At 32.8% G+C, this 6,346-nt stretch overlaps 1 pseudogene; it reads left to right on the top strand.

Moving 5' to 3' along the window:
• Positions 1-4,503: 4,503 nt before the first annotated feature.
• Positions 4,504-5,047, top strand: LOC138155591 (large ribosomal subunit protein uL24-like; annotated as a pseudogene).
• The last annotated feature ends 1,299 nt before the right edge of the window (positions 5,048-6,346 follow it).

The raw sequence follows: 6,346 nt of genomic DNA, 5'->3' as shown, positions 1-6,346 counted from the left end.
TAGAGAAAGAAAGAGACCAGATGATTATAGGGGCCATGAATCAGGGAATGAGGGTCTAGAGTAAACAGAGAGGATGGATAAGGAAGATAGTGAGAGAAATCCTTCTTGAAAAGGGACACACAGAAAAAGAAAATTTGAAAATGAATGAATGAATGAATGGGAGGTGAGGAATTTAGTTGAGGGATGATTTACTTGACAAATCAAGAAGAAGAAAGAAGAGGAAGAAATATAATCAGATAAAAGCAGAAGAGAGAAAAGAACTAATAAACAAAATCTGAAAGGAGAGGGATAACAAACAAAATGAGGGAATCAGGCATGAGGGGAAGAGAGTTAATAGGAATAGGGCCACCTTTAAAAAATAAGAAGTAAAGTAAATGAAGGGACATAAAACTGTGTTTATAGCAGAAGAGGGGGGGAAATCACAACCTCAAAAAAATAACTTTAAATGTAAATGGATTAACAATACAATAAAATGAAAAGGATGAAATGAATAAGAAAACAAAATCCTACAATCCCTTGCTAACAATAAAAAAAATTTAAAAAACAAAGACATATACAAACTGAAATTGAGGGGATGGAAAAATTTTTACTATACATCAAGTGAACCAAAAAAAGCAGGAGTTGTCATCATGCTGTCAGACAAAACAAAAACAAACATTAAAAAAATAAGAAGGCACCAACAAGGAAACTATATTATCCTGAAGGGACTCATAAACAACAATCCAACATCAACAATGAACTTTTATCCTCCAAATGCCCTAGTATCCAAATTCATTAAGGAAACATCTGAACTTCACAAAGTCATAGATAGTAACATGATAGTAACAAGAGACTTAAATATGCTTCTCTCAGTTTTAGATAAGTCTAACAGAGAGATAAACAAAATATGTGTGCATGCATGTGTGTGTGTATAACTGAAGAAATTTCTGGAGAAACAGCAAATGAAAATACATATTTCTTTGCTCAACATAGAACTTTTACAAAAATTGAGCATGTACTAGGGCAGTGATATTGCAAACAAATATAAAAAGGCAGAACTCATCAATACATATAATACACACCATAATGCAATAAATTATGATTCAAGAACCACAAACAAAAGATACAGACCCAAGTAGAGATTTAACAATGAAATCTTAAATAATGAGTCAAAGAGAAAATCACAGAAACAATAAGTATGTGAGAGAAAATTTTAATAATGAAACAATATAGCAAAAATTCTGGGATTCTACTAAAGCAGTCCTTAGGAGGGAAATAATATCCTTACAATTATATATTAATAAAAAATTAATGAACTGAAGATGCATTTTTTAAAAAATTAAAAGATGGGAAATAGATAAAAATCAAAACAAAAAACATAGAAATGATAAATAAAACTAAAGCCTGGCTCTTTGAAAAGACTAATAAAGTTGATAAACCCTTAGCTAATCTGATTAAAAAGACACCATAAAATGAAATCTGTATAATAGCAAATGAGCAAGGTGAAATCATAGCAAATTTAAAAGAAATAAAAATAATTATCAGAATATATTGTACACAATCACATGATAACCAAACTTAGAAAACAAAAGAAATAGAGGAATGCCTTAAAAAATATAAAATACTCATAGTATCCAAAGACCAGAGAGTGATCTTAAATAACTCCATTTCAGAAAAGAAAATAAATCTAGCTACCAAAGAACTATCAAAGAAAAAAAATTCCTGGATGTGACAGATTCACAGGAGAATTCCATCAAACTTTTAAAGAACAGTTACTATCCATACTTCACAAATTATTTTCAAAAATTGAGAAAATATCCCATCCAGAATCTTTATTATGAGACTAATATAGTCCTAAAACCTAAGCCAGAAAAAAATAAAACATGGAAAGAAAACTATAGTACAGTTTCATAAATGAATATCAATTAAAAATTTTTAACAAAAATCATACCAACAAATTACAACAATTTATCCAAAAAATCAATCATTATAACAAAGTAGGATTTATACCAGGGATGCAAGGATAATTCAAAATTAGGAAAATAATAAATGTAATTATATTAAAAACCAAAACATCCAAGGCCACATGATCATTTCAATTGATGTAGAAAAAGCCTTTGACAAAATTCAGCGCTCTTTTATTCTCAAAACAAACAAACAAAAAACAACCTTACAAAGTGTAGGTATAGAGAGTTCATTTTAAAAATATCACTAAAAGGATCTATCTAAATCCAAAAGCAAGCATAATATGCAATGGGGATACACTAAAATCTTTTCCAATAAATACTGTAGTGAAGCAAGGATGTCCATTCCCACTACTTTTTTAATATCCTTTTGGAAATGCTAACAATAACAATAAGACAAGAAAAAGTGATTTTTTTTAAATAAATATAGGTAAAAAGGAAATAAAACTATCCTTTTTTTTGCTGATGATATGATGATTTACTTGGAAAACTCCAGGGAATCAGCAAAGATACTAACCAAAACTATTAATTTTAATAAAGTTGTAGGCCACAAAATAAATCCTTGAAAATCAATAGCATTTCTACAAAATACTAACAAAACACAAAAAGCAATAATAGGAAAGGAAATCCCATTCCAAATAACTAAAGAAAGCATGAAACATCTGGAGACCAAACTCCTAAAGTACACAAAGGACTTGTATAGATTGAATTACAAACATTTACAAAGAAATAAAGAACAACCTTAAATAGTTGGAAGAATATTTAGTGTTCATAGCTAGGCTGAGTCAATATCATAAAAAATGATACTACCAAAATAAATTTACACTTTTAATACTATACCAATGAAATTGCCTAGAGGATACTTTACAGAACTTTGTAAAATAATAATGAAATTCATTTTTTAAAAAAATTCCAGAATTCAAGGAAAATGATGAAAAGAAATAAGGATGAAGAGGGCAAAGCACTTCCAGACCTCAAACTATATTATAAATCGGGAGTCATTAAAAATATCTGGTATTGGTTAAGTAATAGAGAGAGAGAGCAATGGAACAGACTAGACAAGGAAAACTGAGAAACAACAGAACTCAACAACCCAGTATTTGATAAAGTGGAAAACAGTTACCTGGGGAGAAATTCCCTGGTTGATAAAAACCGCTGGGAAAACTGGAAAGCAGTCTAGCAGAAATTAGGCTTAGCTCAAGTCCTGATACCACACTCCATAATGTGTTATAAATAGATTATGTTATCTTAATATTAATGGCAATACTATAAATAAAAACAATTAAAAGAGAATAGCATAAAAAAATTAAAAGAGAAACTGATAATGTGCCTCCCTCAGTGGTTGGGTAAACAATGTGTCCTTAACCAAACAAGAGATAGAGTCTATTACAAAATATAAAATAGATAAGTTTAATTACTTGAAACTAAAATGTTTCTGCACAAACAACATTAATGCATCTAGTTACAGAAGGGAAATGGGTGAATGGGAACAGATCTGTCTATCAAATGCATTACTGGAGGAACTGTTAAATGGTACAACCATTTTGGAAAGCAATTTGGAATTATGCAAATAAAGTAATTAAAATACCCATACTCTTTGACCCAGAGATTTCATTACTGAATGTATACTCCAAGGAAGCCATCAATAAGAAAAAAAAAATCTCCCTATCTCCAAAATATTTTTAGCAGCACTTTTTGTGATGGCTAAGAATTGTAAGCAAAATTGATGCCCATCAGTTGGAGAATGACTAAACAAATTGTAATACATGAATGTAATGGAATATTACTCTGCTGTAAGAAATAAATGTGTGTGATAAATACAGAGAATCATGGAAAGATCTATATAAACAGATACAGTATAAAATAAGCAGAGACAAAGAGAACAATACATACAGCAACTACAACAAGTAAATGGAAAGAACACAACATAAAATCAAAAGTAAATGTAACAAAGTTATAAAGATTAAATAATGAAGAAACATGAGAAGACATCCCCACCCTACCCCTTTGTGGAGGTGGAAGGTCTACAAGTGTTACATATTGTGTGTGTTTTCAGTCTTTTTCAATGTATCAGTCAGTTTACTGACTATTTTGTTTAAAAAAATAAATTTTGTCATATGAGATGTCTCTCAAGAAAGGGTAGGGGAAGGAGGAAAAATACATGGGATACTATGGTGATATAAGAAACAGAAAATATCATTAAAATGTTTTTAAAAAAGAATAAGGGAGTCAGGAAGAAGAGCAACTTTGATCAACAAAATAATTTAATTTTCATACCTGTTAGGTTGAAAATGTGGTATGAAGCCTGTTTGCATATGAATTCTATTAGGGGAAGTATGTTCAGGACCTTTAAAGGAATGTTCATTAAAGCACTTGGAAGTTGAACACAACAAAAAGACAAATGGTACTTTCTAGAGGCAGAAGTACATGGGTTTTGGTAGAAACTCTTCAATAACAACTAAGTTAAAACTTATCAAGTACATGAATTACTGGGGGAAATTCCTAGATCCACATATATATATATACAATTTGATCAAAAAAGGCTCTTGACAATAGGCCTCTTAAGAGTAATCCTTTTACCTCTTCTCTTCCGCGGTGGCTCCGACGTAGTCAAAATGAAGTTCAATCCCTTTGTGACCTCTGACCGAAGCAAGAACCACAAGAGGAATTTCAATGCCCGTTCCCACATACAGAGGAAAATTATGTCTTCTCCTCTTTCTAAGGGGCTGAGACAGAAGTACAATGTCCACTCCATGCCCGTTCGAAAAGATGATGAAGTCCAGGTTCTTTGAGGACACTACAAAGGTCAGCAGATTGGCAAGGTAGTCCAGGTTTACAGGAAGAAATATGTGATCTACATTGAGCATGTGCAGAGGGAGAAGGCTAATGGTACGACTGTCCATGTGGGCATTCATCCCAGCAAGGTGGTTATCACAAGGCTAAAGCTGGACAAAGATCGCAAAAAGATCCTTGAGCGAAAAGCCAAATCTCACCAAGTAGGAAAGGAAAAGGGCAAATAAAGGAAGAAACTGTTGAGAAAATGCAGGAGTAAAAATTACATGGCTGTAATTAAATTTCTAGAATGAACAAAAAAAAAAGAATAATCCTTTAAAAAAAACAATTTTAAAACTATTTTTATTTATTAAGATTCTTTTTTTTAATTTTAGTTCCAAGTTCTCTTCCTCCTTCCTATTGAGAAGGCAAGCAATGTGATATCAATTATACATGTGAAGTCAGGCAACACATATTTCCATATTAGCCATGTTAAAAAAAAAAAAACAAGCTATAAAAATGTGCATACCCTTTGTCCGAGCAATACCACTTCTAGTGCTGTATCCCAAAGAGATCATACAAGTGGGAGGAGGACCCCTATGTACAAAAATATTTATAGCAGCTCTTTTTGGGATGGCAAAGAACTGGAAATCAAGAGGAGGCCCATCAATTGGGGAATGACTATACAAGTTGTGATATATGGATATAATGGAATACTATTGTGCTGTAAGAAATGAGGAGCAGGGGGCAGCTAGGTGACGCAGTGAATAGAGCACTGGCCCTGGAGTCAAGAGGACCTGAGTTCAAATCCAGCCTCAGACACTTAACACAAACACTAGCCTTGTGACCTTGGGCAAGTCACTTCACTCCAATTGCCCTCCAAAAAGAAAGAGAAAAAAAAAGAAATGGAGAGCAGACAGGTTTCATAATAACCTGGAGAGACTTATATAAACTGATGCTGAGCAGAACCAGGAGAACTTTGCTCACAATTACAGACACATCGTATCTGTGATGACTAACCTTGATAGACTGGGCTCCTCTCAGCAAGGCAAGGTTAGAAGACAACTCCAAAAGATTCATGATGGAAAGGGATATCCACATCCAGAGAAAGAACGACAGAGTCTGAATGCAGATTGAAGCAAACTACTTGCTCTCTCTCTCTCTTTTGTGTTTTGTTTTGTTTTGTTTCATTCCTCTTTTATTGTTGTTCACTCCATTGGTTATAACTCTTCTTTACAACTTGACTGATGTTTCATGCAAAGGTATTTGTAGAACCTATATTAGATTGCATGCCACCATGGGGGAGGAGTGGAGGGGAAAAAAATTTGGAACTCAAGGGATTGTGGAACTGAATGTTGTAAATAAAAAGTAAATAAATAATTTTTTTTTAAAAAAAACCTAAATAAGGGGCGGCCATGTGGCTCAGCGAGTAAGAGCACCGGCCCCAGAGTCGGGATGACCTGGGGATCGAATCCGTGCTCAAATACTTAGCACCACACCCAGAAATAACTGGCCATGTAACCTTGAGCAAGTTACTTATCCCCAATTGCATTAAAAAACAAATTAAAAAAAAAGAAACTTAAATAAAGTGAAAATATATGACTCAATCTATACTCAGAGTCATCAGTTCT

This window comes from Petaurus breviceps, unplaced genomic scaffold (genome assembly GCF_028583685.1).
Source record: "Petaurus breviceps papuanus isolate PSGF00001 unplaced genomic scaffold, PetGlider_PUasm1.0 91133, whole genome shotgun sequence".
In the NCBI taxonomy this organism is placed as follows: Eukaryota; Metazoa; Chordata; class Mammalia; order Diprotodontia; family Petauridae; genus Petaurus; species Petaurus breviceps.
The sequence above is the reverse complement of the archived record's forward strand: the minus strand, read 5'-3'. Positions and strand labels throughout refer to the sequence as shown.